General features: G+C 61.5%; 2 non-coding genes across 2 annotated transcripts; both read right to left on the reverse strand.

Annotated features, from left to right (window-relative positions):
- Positions 1–290: 290 nt before the first annotated feature.
- Positions 291–443, reverse strand: LOC142792939 (5.8S ribosomal RNA). Its single transcript, XR_012891319.1, has one exon. It is a non-coding gene; the product is annotated as a 5.8S ribosomal RNA (ribosomal RNA).
- Positions 444–2,162: 1,719 nt separating this feature from the next.
- LOC142792937 (small subunit ribosomal RNA) lies at positions 2,163–3,977 on the reverse strand. The gene has a single exon (XR_012891317.1). It is a non-coding gene; the product is annotated as a small subunit ribosomal RNA (ribosomal RNA).
- Between the last annotated feature and the right edge of the window lie 11,023 nt (positions 3,978–15,000).

The following is a 15,000-nucleotide window of genomic DNA, read 5'->3' on the forward strand; positions in this document are numbered from 1 at the left end:
GCGCCCGGTCGCAGAGAGGAGTACGCAACCTCGACCGCACTTTCCCTGCAGGCTTCCTTCCGACTCGAAGTCCTGCGGCGGTCTCAACGAGGTGCCACATCCTCAATGCAGTCGGTCGCCCCCGTTTCGGTTGGGCTCTGGCACGACGGTCGCCACCGTCTCGCCCTTGAGTGGCCGCTGTTGGCGCTCGCTGTGAGGTGTTCAGCGTGCTGTCCGTGTTGCCGACGCGGTCAAAACGAGTCGACGGCTCACGTTCCCTTGTGCGCCGAAGGCTCTCTTGATATGTGATCCGACCCTCAGACAGACGAAGCCAAGGGAAGACCCAAGGCCGCAATGTGCGTTCAAAGAATCAGTGCTCAGTGTGTCCTGCAATTCACACCAAGTCTCGCAGCTGGCTGCGTTCTTCATCGACCCGAGAACCGAGTGATCCACCGCTTAGAGTCGTGAAAAAGTGTTTGTTCAATTCCGTACAGTCAAAACCAAACGTTTCTGGCACTCGGCCAAACAGTGGCCAAGAAGGGCGCTTTTCAGCGCACGCTTGGACTCCAAAACTCTGCCGCGCCTTTTTCGGCTGCCGCAAATCGAGCAAACGGTGTGTTTCGGACGGCGTTTCGCTTTCGCTACTTGCGAGTGCTTTCGTGGTCCACCCCTCTATAAATACTCGGGAGGCGTCGAAGCCGGTTCTCCAAGCCGGACCCGTAGGTATCGTTGTGTGCTCGCTCTCATTGGCCCGCCTAACCAGAAAATGCCTGCGGTACACCCATTTGGATAAGAGTGCACGCAGATGCGGGCCTCGACGGCTACACATTTCCTCGGGCGGCCGCCTCCCGGCCTCCGTGGAGCGCGGGATGCACGGTCCCATCGACAAGCCTCTCCCGTTTTTACCGTGGCGTCGCGGTTCACCACGGCAGGCGGGTCGGTCTCCTCCGCATAAAAAGGGGGACCCCCGCTTTTTGTTCCACGAAATCGCACAAGCTTTTTTCGCATCCACGGTTTGCCACCGCACACCAAAATGCCGATCCGGCTGCCTACTTTAGCCAACAGGTGGAGCCAGGCGCGCCGTACTTGCGCGGCACTTCCCACGTCCACCGAAGTCGGTGCCAAGGACCACTTTCGGCGCCGGAGCCGCGTACGAGCCTACTCGAGGCGGAAGAACGAAGCCAGCAAGGGCCTGGCCGCAAGTGCGTTCAATTGTCGGGACGTCCAAGTCCCTCGTTCTTCCGTGCTTCCTCTTTCGGCAAGTCGTTGCGGCACCTTCCCAAAGCGCGCAGACCCGCTAATCGCGACGAGCGCGACGTGGCCGTGCCGCCTTTCCCTCGGCAGCAAGCAAAACGCCTGGCAACGTCGACGCTCCCCTAACCGCGATCTCGCACCGTGTTTCGTGTGGCGAATTCAAAAGCCGGCCGGCGCTGCTGCAACCATTACGGTCGGTACGCATACGCCGCGGAGGGCGGGACGGTCATCGGAGCGTGCGGTTCCTCCATCGAGTACTGCGCACCTCGGCCGTCGCATCGCCGTGCCATGACCGGCCGCGCGTCAACGCGAACCGGTGCCAGCGAGATCCCTCGCCTGCAAGAACCGACCGGCAGCCTCCGTCACCCGAGGACGCGGAGGCGCTTGCCGCGGACGGCGGGACGGTATGCACTGGTGCACAGCGGACCCGTCACATCGCCAGTTCCTTGACCGACCGCCGACGCTTGTGCCGTTCCTCTCGTACTTGGCAGTCGCCGCGCGATTGTCGGGTCTCGTTCTTGCACGCTCGAACGGTCGGGAGGGCACTCGGCTGGCGTTTCGGGAACGCGCAGCCTCGCCTTCTACCGACGTAACCACGACTCGCCGTTCGCGCTCCGCCGCTCCTGTTTACAGTACTAGGCGGTCCCGCAGCGGTCGGGTCGCGCATTTCGAGCGCTTCGAGCCACGGTGCAGTGGCGGGTCGAAAGCCGACCTATGAGTGCGTTGCGCCGTTTGTACCCGCGTCCGCCACCTGGCCGACCGTCCAAGGTCGCGGTGTTGGCGTCCGCTGGGCGCAACAATTTGTCACGGGGTGCCGCTCCACATTCAGGCAGCCCCGTGGGGAAAAGCCGACCCCGCGTCCAAACGGGGTCAGCGGCAGAAAGTGTCGGGCGCAGACGCAGCTGAGGCGCTCACCCTTCACAATCCGTTAATGATCCTTCCGCAGGTTCACCTACGGAAACCTTGTTACGACTTTTACTTCCTCTAAATGATCAAGTTTGGTCATCTTTTCAACAGACCGGCGCAACCGAAAGGCCGCGCCGGACATCGGTCCGAAGACCTCACTAAATCATTCAATCGGTAGTAGCGACGGGCGGTGTGTACAAAGGGCAGGGACGTAATCAACGCGAGCTTATGACTCGCGCTTACTGGGAATTCCTCGTTCAAGGGGAACAATTGCAAGCCCCTATCCCAATCACGAAAGAAGTTCCACGGGTTACCCAGTCTTTTCAGACAGGGATAAAGACACGCTGCTTCCTTCAGTGTAGCGCGCGTGCGGCCCCGGACATCTAAGGGCATCACAGACCTGTTATTGCTCTGTTTCGTGCGGCTAGGAGCCGCTTGTCCCTCTAAGAAGGTTGTAAGGTGCTGGGAACCCCGCACCTATTTAATAGGCTAGAGTCTCGTTCGTTATCGGAATTAACCAGACAAATCGCTCCACCAACTAAGAACGGCCATGCACCACCATCCACCGAATCAAGAAAGAGCTCTCAATCTGTCAATCCTCCCAGTGTCCGGGCCGGGTAAGTTTTCCCGTGTTGAGTCAAATTAAGCCGCAGGCTCCACTCCTGGTGGTGCCCTTCCGTCAATTCCTTTAAGTTTCAGCTTTGCAACCATACTTCCCCCGGAACCCAAATACTTTGGTTTCCCGGAAGCTGCCCGCCGAGTCATTTGAGTAACTCAGGCGGATCGCTGGTTGGCATCGTTTATGGTCAGAACTAGGGCGGTATCTGATCGCCTTCGAACCTCTGACTTTCGTTCTTGATCAATGAAAACATTCTTGGCAAATGCTTTCGCAGTAGTTCGTCTTGCGACGGTCCAAGAATTTCACCTCTAGCGCCGCAATACGAATGCCCCCGTCCGTCCCTCTTAATCATTACCTCGTATTCCAAAAACCAACAGAACAGAAACGAGGTCTTGTTCTATTATTCCATGCAAGTTTATTCAGGCGACTCGCCTGCGTTGAGCACTCTAATTTTTTCAAAGTAAAAGCACCGGCCATCTCGAGGCACACAATGAAGTGCACCAAGAAAGAACCGGCATGATGTTCAGTCCGAGCCGTCGCATCGGGTAGATGCACTACTCGTCTGGAACTGAGATCCAACTACGAGCTTTTTAACCGCAGCAGCTTTAGTATACGCTATTGGAGCTGGAATTACCGCGGCTGCTGGCACCAGACTTGCCCTCCAATTGATCCTCGTTAAAGGATTTAGAGTGTACTCATTTCAATTACGGGGCCTCAAAAGAGTCCCGTATTGTTATTTTTCGTCACTACCTCCCCGTGCCGGGAGTGGGTAATTTGCGCGCCTGCTGCCTTCCTTGGATGTGGTAGCCGTTTCTCAGGCTCCCTCTCCGGAATCGAACCCTGATTCTCCGTTACCCGTAACAACCATGGTAAGCAAGTAACCTACCATCGAAAGTTGATAAGGCAGACACTTGAAAGAAACGTCGCCGGCTCGTGGCCATGCGATCAGCACAAAGTTATCCAGAGTCACCACACAATACGGGCCGAAACCCGATCGATCTTGGTCTAATAAAAGCACCCGTTACCCAAAGGGCTCCAGGCTCACTGCATGTATTAGCTCTAGAATTGCCACAGTTATCCAAGTAGGAAGAAACGATCTAAGGAACCATAACTGATTTAATGAGCCATTCGCGGTTTCGCCTTATTTCGGCATGTACTTAGACATGCATGGCTTAATCTTTGAGACAAGCATATGATTACTGGCAGGATCAACCAGGTAATCGTTCGACTGCGCGTCCGTCCTCGCCTTCGGCGGGCCGGACGCAGTCTGTGTGCGGCGGAGGCCACCTTCAGGCGCCCCAACACGCTTATTTTGCACTCCGAGATGACGGCGTTCGAGCTCGCTACGGCACAACCTTCCCGAAAGACGAGTGGGAGCCGTGCGGCAAGAAGCACGTTCATGCTCGCTCTTTTTCGTTGCATCGACTCGGTCGCGCCGTGCGGGTTGCCCAAGCCCGCTGCACTGTCGGTGGACCGGCCGGAACTAGCAACGGAGCCGAGACTGCAAAGCCGCCAGACGACGGGTCACGCCCGCGTCTTCGGCGCTTTCGCATCTGAATCGCCCGAGGACGACACGGAACACACCTCGATATCGTGGTAAAACGGCACCGTCCGACAACCAGCCCCTAACGCATCAAGCGGATGAGGCTGCAGACGACTGCCGTGGATTCCCCTGGAGCAGACCCGAGGACACGCTTGACGAGGCCGAAGCCCGCCGCATATCAGACACCCGGTCGCTTTCGCGTACGCCGCTCACGAGAACCCCCACATAATAGCAGCGATAAGTACCCAGACCTCCTTGGGCACTAATACGAGCGTACTCGAGAAAATTTCACCGCGGGTGTGCCCCGAAACGTGTGGCACGTTGAGCGTGCCACAAGTCTACGTCGCTCTCAAACCCGCCGAGGTCGTAGAATTTGCGACCCTACTCACGAAATTCCCACCGAGGATACGGCCGCAAACGTACCGCACCTTGGGTAGGCCACGAGTTTGTGCAACACTACGCTGACGGCACAGCACCGAGGTCGTGCGCGCACGCACGGGAAAATTCCGCCGCGGTTTCTGCCGAAAACGTGAGGCACCACGACTCTCCGCAAGTTCGCGTCGACTGCGAAAGACCGAAGTCGTGAACGACGTGTCCGCTACTCGCCGCCGACACGCTGGACACCAAACGTACAACGACTCGACGGCGTAGTAGAGGCCCACGACGCGGTTTTCCTTAACGACGTCTCGGCGTGGCACCGACAGGTTAGAACGGCCGACCAACGTTCCCTGTCCGCCGTTCGGCTCAGTCGAAGGGCTCGGCGACTTCGGCAACGCTGCGAAGCCGCACGGTGACGCACGCCATGTCCCCATTTTTTTTTTTTTTCTTTCTGCGTCTGCCGGGGTGCCCCTATAATAGCAGCGATAAGCACCCAGACCGCCGTGGGTCGCTCGCCCCGGCTGACGTGGTTTTTCGTACTCCTGCGGCGGTCGCCGTCAAGCACGTCCAAATACGCTACTTTCGTGGGCGCATTCACGCTCTTTCGCTTCGCCGGAGTGCCAGCACTCACTCTGCCAAAAACGGCGAACATCCGAGCGGCGGTTCCCACTTTTGCGTCGGCGTCGCAAACCCCGCCCCGGCAGACGAGGTTTGCCGTACTCGTGCGACGGTGGCCGGCGGGCACGTCGAAAGACGCCGATATCGTGCGCGAATTGGCGCACCTTGGCTTCACCGGAGTGCCGCCACTGACTCCTCCAAAAACGGCGAAGATCCGAGCGGCGCTTCCCACTTTCGCATCGGCGTCCCGAACTCCGCCCCGGCTGACGCGGTTTACCGTACTCGTGCGACGGTCGCCGGCGAGCACGTGGAAAGACGCCGATATCGTGCCCGAATCGGCTCCGTTCGGCTTCGCCGGAGTGCCAGCACTGGCTCGGCGAAAGACGACGAACATCCGAGCGACGGTTCTCACTATTGCGTACGCGTCGCAAACCCCGCCCCGGCAGACGCACTTTGCCGTACTCGTGCGACGGTCGCCGGCGAGCACGTAGAAAGACGCCGATATCGTGCCGGAATCGGCCCCGTTTGGCTTCGCCGGAGTGCCAGCACTCACTCGGCCACAAACGGCGAACATCCGAGCGGCGGTTCCCACTTAGCCGTCGGCGTCCCGAACTCCGCCCCGGCAGACGCGGTTGCCGAGCTCGTGCGACTAGCGACCGCGAAGCCGTCTCGCGACGCCGCTTTCGTGCGCGGCTCCCACTGCGACCTGGGTCACCCGAGGTCGACGAGCAAGAAAGAATGTCGAAAAAAAATTTTTTTTTTTTTTGCGTCTGCCGGGGTGCCCCTATAATAGCAGCGATAAGCACCCAGACCGCCATGGGTCGCTCGCCCCGGCTGACGTGGTTTTTCGTTTTCCTGCGGTGGTCGTCGTCAAGCACGTCCAAACACGCCACTTTCGTGGGCGCATTCGCGCTCTTTCGCTTCGCCGGAGTGCCAGCACTCACTCTGCCAAAAACGGCGAACATCCTAGTGGCGGTTCCCACTTTTGCGTCGGCGTCGCCAACCCCGCCCCGGCATACGCGGTTTGCCGTACTCGTGCGGCGGTGGCCGGCGGGCACGTCGAAAGACACCGATATCGTGCGCGAGTCGATGCTTCTTGGTCTCGCAGGAGGGCCGCCACTCACTCCTGCAAAAACGGCGAAGATCCGAGCGGCGCTTCCCACTTTTTCGTCGGCATCGCAAACCTCGCCCCGGCAGACGCGCTTTGCCGTACTCGTGCGACGGTCGCCGGCGAGCACGTCGAAATACGCCGATATCGTGCCCGAATCGGCCCCGTTTCGCTTCGCCGGAGTGCCAGCACTCACTCGGCCAAAAACGGCGAACATCCGAGCAGCGGTACCCACTTAGCCGTCGGCATCCCGAACTCCGCGCCGGCTGACGCGGTTGCCGAGCTCGTGCGACTAGCGACCGCGAACGCGTCTCGCGACGCCGCTTTCGTGCGCGGCTCCCATTGCGACCTGGGTTACCCGAGCTCGACCAGCAAAAAAGAAGGTCGAAAAAAAATTTTTTTTTTCTGCGTCTGCCGGGGTGCCCCTATAATAGCAGCGATAAGCACCCAGACCGCCGTGGGTCGCTCGCCCCGGCTGACGTGGTTTTTCGTACTCCTGCAGCGGTCGCCGTCAAGCACGTCCAAATACGCCACTTTCGTGGGCGCTTTCGCGCTCTTTCGCGTCGCCGGTGTGCCAGCACTCACTCTGCCAAAAACGGCGAACATCCTAGTGGCGGTTCCCACTTTTGCGTCGGCGTCGCCAACCCCGCCCCGGCATACGCGGTTTGCCGTACTCGTGCGGCGGTGGCCGGCGGGCACGTCGAAAGACACCGATATCGTGCGCGAGTCGATGCTTCTTGGTCTCGCAGGAGGGCCGCCACTCACTCCTGCAAAAACGGCGAAGATCCGAGCGGCGCTTCCCACTTTTTCGTCGGCATCGCAAACCTCGCCCCGGCAGACGCGCTTTGCCGTACTCGTGCGACGGTCGCCGGCGAGCACGTCGAAATACGCCGATATCGTGCCCGAATCGGCCCCGTTTCGCTTCGCCGGAGTGCCAGCACTCACTCGGCCAAAAACGGCGAACATCCGAGCAGCGGTACCCACTTAGCCGTCGGCATCCCGAACTCCGCGCCGGCTGACGCGGTTGCCGAGCTCGTGCGACTAGCGACCGCGAACGCGTCTCGCGACGCCGCTTTCGTGCGCGGCTCCCATTGCGACCTGGGTTACCCGAGCTCGACCAGCAAAAAAGAAGGTCGAAAAAAAATTTTTTTTTTCTGCGTCTGCCGGGGTGCCCCTATAATAGCAGCGATAAGCACCCAGACCGCCGTGGGTCGCTCGCCCCGGCTGACGTGGTTTTTCGTACTCCTGCAGCGGTCGCCGTCAAGCACGTCCAAATACGCCACTTTCGTGGGCGCTTTCGCGCTCTTTCGCGTCGCCGGTGTGCCAGCACTCACTCTGCCAAAAACGGCCAACATCCGAGCGGCGGTTCCCACTTTTGCGTCGGCGTCGTAAACCCCGCCCCGGCAGACGCGGTTTGCCCTACTCGTTCGACGGTCGCCGGCGAGCGCGTCGAAAGACGCCGATATCGTGCGCTAATTGGCGCTCCTTGGCTTCTCCGGAGTGCCGCCACTCACTCCTCCAAAAACGGCGAAGATCCGAGCGGCGTTCTCCACTTTCGCATCGGCGTCCCGAACTCCGCCCGGGCTGACGCGGTTTACCGTACTCGTGCGACGGTCGCCGCCGGGCACGTCGAAAGACGCCGATATCGTGCCGTAATCGGCCCCGTTTGGCTTCGCCCGAGTGCCAGCACTCACTCGGCCAAAAACGGCGAACATCCGAGCAGCGTTTCCCACTTTCGCATCGGCGTCCCGAAGCCCGCCCCGGCAGACGCGGTTTGCCCTACTCGAGCGACGGTCGCCGGCGATCACGTCGAAAGGCGCCGAATTCGTGCACGAATCGATGCTTCTTGGTCTCGCAGGAGGGCCGCCACTCACTCCTGCAAAAACGGCGAAGATCCGAGTTGCGCTTCCCACTTTTTCGTCGGCGTCCCGAACTACGCCCCGGCTGACGCGGTTTACCGTACTCGTGCGACGGTCGCCGGCGGGCACTTCAAAATACGCCGATTTCGTGGGCGCATTCACGCTGTTTCGCTTCCCCGGAGTGCCAACACTCACTCTGCCGAAAGCGGCGATCATCCGAGCGGCGGTTCCCACTTTTGCGTCGGCTTCGCAAACGGCGCCCCGGCAGACGCGCTCGTGCGACGTACTCGTGCGACGGTCGCCGGCGAGCACGTCGAAAGACGCCGATATCGTGCTCGAATCGACCCCGTTTCGCTTCGCCGGAGTGCTGCCAGTCACGGCGCAGAGAACGGCGAACAAGTGTTTTTTTTTTTTTTTCCTAGAATTTGTGTTATAGAAGGCACATTTGATATCGGACGATAATTTTCAACTTTATCACGCGCACCGATTTTCGTGTAGAGGTTTGCAAGTTTATGGGAATTTCTCCACTTGGAATAATGCGATTTAGTAGTACTACGAGAACTTCATGGATGTACTCAAGGGTACGGGGCAAGTCAGTTACGTCAACACCTGCAGATTTTTTACACTTCAAACTGAAAATTGTTGGTTGTGAGTCCTCGTGTGATATTAAAGGCCGATTCGCTAACACATAGAACAAAGAAAGAAAGGAAGAAAAAACGCCCGCGCTCGCTCAAGAAACCTGGGTTCGCAACAAGTGGCAACAACAAGCAACCGAGCGAGTGCGCCAAAACCCGTGGCGGCCGAACAAACGCGAAGTCCCAACCGCGTCAGCCGGGGCGGCACGGGACAGGAAAAATCACTTCAGCCGGGGCGGCGGGGCACCGAATAAACCTCGTCACCTCGTCGCAGGATAAAAGAGGAAACAAAAAGTCTAAACAGCGTCTGCTGGAGCGAATGCGTAATAAAACAACAACAACAACAAAAAAAAAACACCCGCGCTCAAGAAGTCTGCAATCCTCACAAAAGGCGACTGTGACCGAGCAGCGTCAGCCGGGGCCGTGCGGAAACGGAAAAACCGCGACTACCGGGGCGTCGAGGCACCGAAAAATCCACTTCAGCCGCGGCGAAAAAAAAAACAAAAAGAAAGACGGAGGGGGGGGGGGGAACCACGTCTGCCGGGGCGAAGGAAAAAAAAAAACGCGTCTGCCGGGGCGAGCCCGGGTGCGGCACCACCGGGAAAACTGTGGCAAACAGACATGGCGATCGAGTGAGTGGGCCGCCAGCCAGGCTCAGCCAAAAAGTGCAAAGTCCGAACTGCGTCAGCCGGGGCGGCAAAAACCGCGTCAGCCGGGGCGGCGCAAAAAACCGCGTCTGCCGGGGCGGCACGAAACCGCGTCAGCCGGGGCGGGGCGAAAACTGCGTCAGCCGGGGCGAAAAGAAAAAAAAAAAACGCGTCTGCCGGGGCAAGCCCGGGTGCGGCACCACCGGGAAAACTGTGGCAAACAGACATGGCGATCGAGTGAGTGGGCCGCCAGCCAGGCACAGCCGAAAAGTGCAAAGTCCGAACCGTGTCAGCCGGGGCGACGCAAAAACCGCGTCAGCCGGGGCGGCGCGAAAACCGCGTCAGCCGGGGCGGCACGAAACCGCGTCAGCCGGGGCGGCGCGAAAACTGCGTCAGCCGGGGCGGCGCGAAAACCTCGTCAGCCGGGGCGAGCGAAAAGGGGGGGGGGGAACCACGTCTGCCGGGGCGAAAGAAAAAAAAACGCGTCTGCCGGGGCGAGCCCGGGTGCGGCACCACCGGGAAGACTGTGGCAAACAGACATGGCGATCGAGTGAGTGGGCCGCCAGCCAGGCTCAGCCCAAAAAGTGCCAAGTCCGAACTGCGTCAGCCGGGGCGGCAAAAACCGCGTCAGCCGGGGCGGCGCGAAAACCGCGTCTGCCGGGGCGGCGCGAAAACTGCGTCTGCCGGGGCGAGCCCGGGTGCGGCACCACCGGGAAAACTGTGGCAAACAGACATGGCGATCGAGTGAGTGGGCCGCCAGCCAGGCACAGCCGAAAAGTGCTAAGTCCGAACTGCGTCTGCCGGGGCGGCACGAAACCGCGTCAGCCGGGGCGGCGCGAAAACCGCGTCTGCCGGGGCGGCACGAAACCGCGTCAGCCGGGGCGGCGCGAAAACTGCGTCAGCCGGGGCGAGCCCGGGTGCGGCACCACCGGGAAAACTGTGGCAAACAGACATGGCGATCGAGTGAGTGGGCCGCCAGCCAGGCACAGCCGAAAAGTGCTAAGTCCGAACTGCGTCTGCCGGGGCGGCACGAAACCGCGTCAGCCGGGGCGGCGCGAAAACCGCGTCTGCCGGGGCGGCACGAAACCGCGTCAGCCGGGGCGGCGCGAAAACTGCGTCAGCCGGGGCGAGCCCGGGTGCGGCACCACCGGGAAAACTGTGGCAAACAGACATGGCGATCGAGTGAGTGGGCCGCCAGCCAGGCACAGCCGAAAAGTGCTAAGTCCGAACTGCGTCAGCCGGGGCGGCAAAAACCGCGTCAGCCGGGGCGGCGCAAAAAACCGCGTCTGCCGGGGCGGCACGAAACCGCGTCAGCCGGGGCGGCGCGAAAACTGCGTCAGCCGGGGCGAAAGAAAAAAAAAAAAACGCGTCTGCCGGGGCGAGCCCGGGTGCGGCACCACCGGGAAAACTGTGGCAAACAGACATGGCGATCGAGTGAGTGGGCCGCCAGCCAGGCACAGCCGAAAAGTGCTAAGTCCGAACTGCGTCTGCCGGGGCGGCACGAAACCGCGTCAGCCGGGGCGGCGCGAAAACCGCGTCTGCCGGGGCGGCACGAAACCGCGTCAGCCGGGGCGGCGCGAAAACTGCGTCAGCCGGGGCGAGCCCGGGTGCGGCACCACCGGGAAAACTGTGGCAAACAGACATGGCGATCGAGTGAGTGGGCCGCCAGCCAGGCACAGCCGAAAAGTGCTAAGTCCGAACTGCGTCTGCCGGGGCGGCACGAAACCGCGTCAGCCGGGGCGGCGCGAAAACCGCGTCTGCCGGGGCGGCACGAAACCGCGTCAGCCGGGGCGGCGCGAAAACTGCGTCAGCCGGGGCGAGCCCGGGTGCGGCACCACCGGGAAAACTGTGGCAAACAGACATGGCGATCGAGTGAGTGGGCCGCCAGCCAGGCACAGCCGAAAAGTGCAAAGTCCGAACCGTGTCAGCCGGGGCGACGCAAAAACCGCGTCAGCCGGGGCGGCGCGAAAACCGCGTCAGCCGGGGCGGCACGAAACCGCGTCAGCCGGGGCGGCGCGAAAACTGCGTCAGCCGGGGCGGCGCGAAAACCTCGTCAGCCGGGGCGAGCGAAAAGGGGGGGGGGGGGAACCACGTCTGCCGGGGCGAAAGAAAAAAAAAACGCGTCTGCCGGGGCGAGCCCGGGTGCGGCACCACCGGGAAGACTGTGGCAAACAGACATGGCGATCGAGTGAGTGCGCCGCCAGCCAGGCTCAGCCCAAAAAGTGCCAAGTCCGAACTGCGTCAGCCGGGGCGGCAAAAACCGCGTCAGCCGGGGCGGCGCGAAAACCGCGTCTGCCGGGGCGGCGCGAAAACTGCGTCAGCCGGGGCGAGCCCGGGTGCGGCACCACCGGGAAAACTGTGGCTAACAGACATGGCGATCGAGTGAGTGGGCCACCAGCCAGGCTCAGCCAAAAAGTGCCAAGTCCGAACTGCGTCAGCCGGGGCGGCAAAAACCGCGTCAGCCGGGGCGGTGCAAAAAAACCGCGTCTGCCGGGGCGGCACGAAACCGCGTCAGCCGGGGCGGCGCGAAAACTGCGTCAGCCGGGGCGAAAGAAAAAAAAAAACGCGTCTGCCGGGGCGAGCCCGGGTGCGGCACCACCGGGAAAACTGTGGCAAACAGACATGGCGATCGAGTGAGTGGGCCGCCAGCCAGGCACAGCCGAAAAGTGCTAAGTCCGAACTGCGTCTGCCGGGGCGGCACGAAACCGCGTCAGCCGGGGCGGCGCGAAAACCGCGTCTGCCGGGGCGGCACGAAACCGCGTCAGCCGGGGCGGCGCGAAAACTGCGTCAGCCGGGGCGAGCCCGGGTGCGGCACCACCGGGAAAACTGTGGCAAACAGACATGGCGATCGAGTGAGTGGGCCGCCAGCCAGGCACAGCCGAAAAGTGCTAAGTCCGAACTGCGTCTGCCGGGGCGGCACGAAACCGCGTCAGCCGGGGCGGCGCGAAAACCGCGTCTGCCGGGGCGGCACGAAACCGCGTCAGCCGGGGCGGCGCGAAAACTGCGTCAGCCGGGGCGAGCCCGGGTGCGGCACCACCGGGAAAACTGTGGCAAACAGACATGGCGATCGAGTGAGTGGGCCGCCAGCCAGGCACAGCCGAAAAGTGCTAAGTCCGAACTGCGTCAGCCGGGGCGGCAAAAACCGCGTCAGCCGGGGCGGCGCAAAAAACCGCGTCTGCCGGGGCGGCACGAAACCGCGTCAGCCGGGGCGGCGCGAAAACTGCGTCAGCCGGGGCGAAAGAAAAAAAAAACGCGTCTGCCGGGGCGAGCCCGGGTGCGGCACCACCGGGAAAACTGTGGCAAACAGACATGGCGATCGAGTGAGTGGGCCGCCAGCCAGGCACAGCCGAAAAGTGCTAAGTCCGAACTGCGTCTGCCGGGGCGGCACGAAACCGCGTCAGCCGGGGCGGCGCGAAAACCGCGTCTGCCGGGGCGGCACGAAACCGCGTCAGCCGGGGCGGCGCGAAAACTGCGTCAGCCGGGGCGAGCCCGGGTGCGGCACCACCGGGAAAACTGTGGCAAACAGACATGGCGATTGAGTGAGTGGGCCGCCAGCCAGGCACAGCCGAAAAGTGCTAAGTCCGAACTGCGTCTGCCGGGGCGGCACGAAACCGCGTCAGCCGGGGCGGCGCGAAAACCGCGTCTGCCGGGGCGGCACGAAACCGCGTCAGCCGGGGCGGCGCGAAAACTGCGTCAGCCGGGGCGAGCCCGGGTGCGGCACCACCGGGAAAACTGTGGCAAACAGACATGGCGATCGAGTGAGTGGGCCGCCAGCCAGGCACAGCCGAAAAGTGCTAAGTCCGAACTGCGTCTGCCGGGGCGGCACGAAACCGCGTCAGCCGGGGCGGCGCGAAAACCGCGTCTGCCGGGGCGGCACGAAACCGCGTCAGCCGGGGCGGCGCGAAAACTGCGTCAGCCGGGGCGAGCCCGGGTGCGGCACCACCGGGAAAACTGTGGCAAACAGACATGGCGATCGAGTGAGTGGGCCGCCAGCCAGGCACAGCCGAAAAGTGCAAAGTCCGAACCGTGTCAGCCGGGGCGACGCAAAAACCGCGTCAGCCGGGGCGGCGCGAAAACCGCGTCTGCCGGGGCGGCACGAAACCGCGTCAGCCGGGGCGGCGCGAAAACTGCGTCAGCCGGGGCGAGCCCGGGTGCGGCACCACCGGGAAAACTGTGGCAAACAGACATGGCGATCGAGTGAGTGGGCCGCCAGCCAGGCACAGCCGAAAAGTGCTAAGTCCGAACTGCGTCAGCCGGGGCGGCAAAAACCGCGTCAGCCGGGGCGGCGCAAAAACCGCGTCTGCCGGGGCGAAATAAAAAAAAAAACAAAGAAAAAAGCCCGCGCTTAATCAAAAGAAAACAAAGAAAAAAGCTTGCGCTTAATCAAAAGAAAACAAACAAAAAAAGTTCGCGCTTAAGCCTGGCGGTGGAACCACCGGGGCAAACAGACCTGGCGATCGAGTGAGTGGGCCGCCAGCCAGGCACAGCCAAAAAGTGCAAAGTCCGAACCGCGTCAGCCGGGGCGGCGCGAAAACCGCGTCAGCCGGGGCGGCGCGAAAACCGCGTCAGCCGGGGCGGCGCAAAAACCGCGTCAGCCGGGGCGGCGCAAAAACTGCGTCAGCCGGGGCGGCACGGAAAAACGAAAACCGCGTCAGCCGGGGCGACATCAAAATGAGGAAAAAAAAAAAAAAAAAACTGCCTTAGGACACCTGCGTACACTTTCATGCGTTTGGGCATATCTCTCTGTAACACGCGCGCCCCTCGTTACGCGCGGCACTCTGTTTTCTCCGACACCCATATTTCGGCGGCATGTGGCACGCGCGCCCGTCCCTACGCACGGCACACCGCAGTGCTTTCTCGATATTTTTCTTTTCCTCCAACACCGTCATCTATAGGCTTTTAGTGACCTGTTGCTCGTGGCACAAGTTCGCTTGCTCTGACACCTCTTGCATGCGCACCGTTTTTGCGCACGGTGCTATGCCGCAAAGCACGGCAGTCGCATGCGTTTCTCTCAGGCACCTCTTTTTTGACACAACGCTGTGGTGCTTAGAAACACACGCGCCGCTTTTGCGCACAGAACTCCACCGTACAGCACGGTAGTCACGTTTGTTCCACACGAACAGCAGTGTGCATCGTGCTACGACACTTTGAAAGCTTTTTCTTCCGAGTCTCGACCGCGCTGTTCCTTTCGTACTTGGCGCGATTTTGGGACCAGCTTTGTTTTAAACCCCTACTGCGCGCCGTTCCTTTCGTACTTGGCGCGGTTCAGGGTTTGTTTCGAGCCCTTAGCCGCGCTGTTCCCTCCGTACTTGGCGCGGTTTAGGGTCGAGCTTTGTCTCGAGCCCTCTCCGCGCCGTTCCTTCCGTACTTGGCGCGGTTTAGGGTTTGTTTCGAGCCCTTAGCCGCGCTGTTCCCTCCGTACTTGGCGCGGTTTAGGGTTTGTTTCGAGCCCTT

Source organism: Rhipicephalus microplus, unplaced genomic scaffold (assembly GCF_043290135.1).
Source record: "Rhipicephalus microplus isolate Deutch F79 unplaced genomic scaffold, USDA_Rmic scaffold_264, whole genome shotgun sequence".
Taxonomy (NCBI): domain Eukaryota; kingdom Metazoa; phylum Arthropoda; class Arachnida; order Ixodida; family Ixodidae; genus Rhipicephalus; species Rhipicephalus microplus.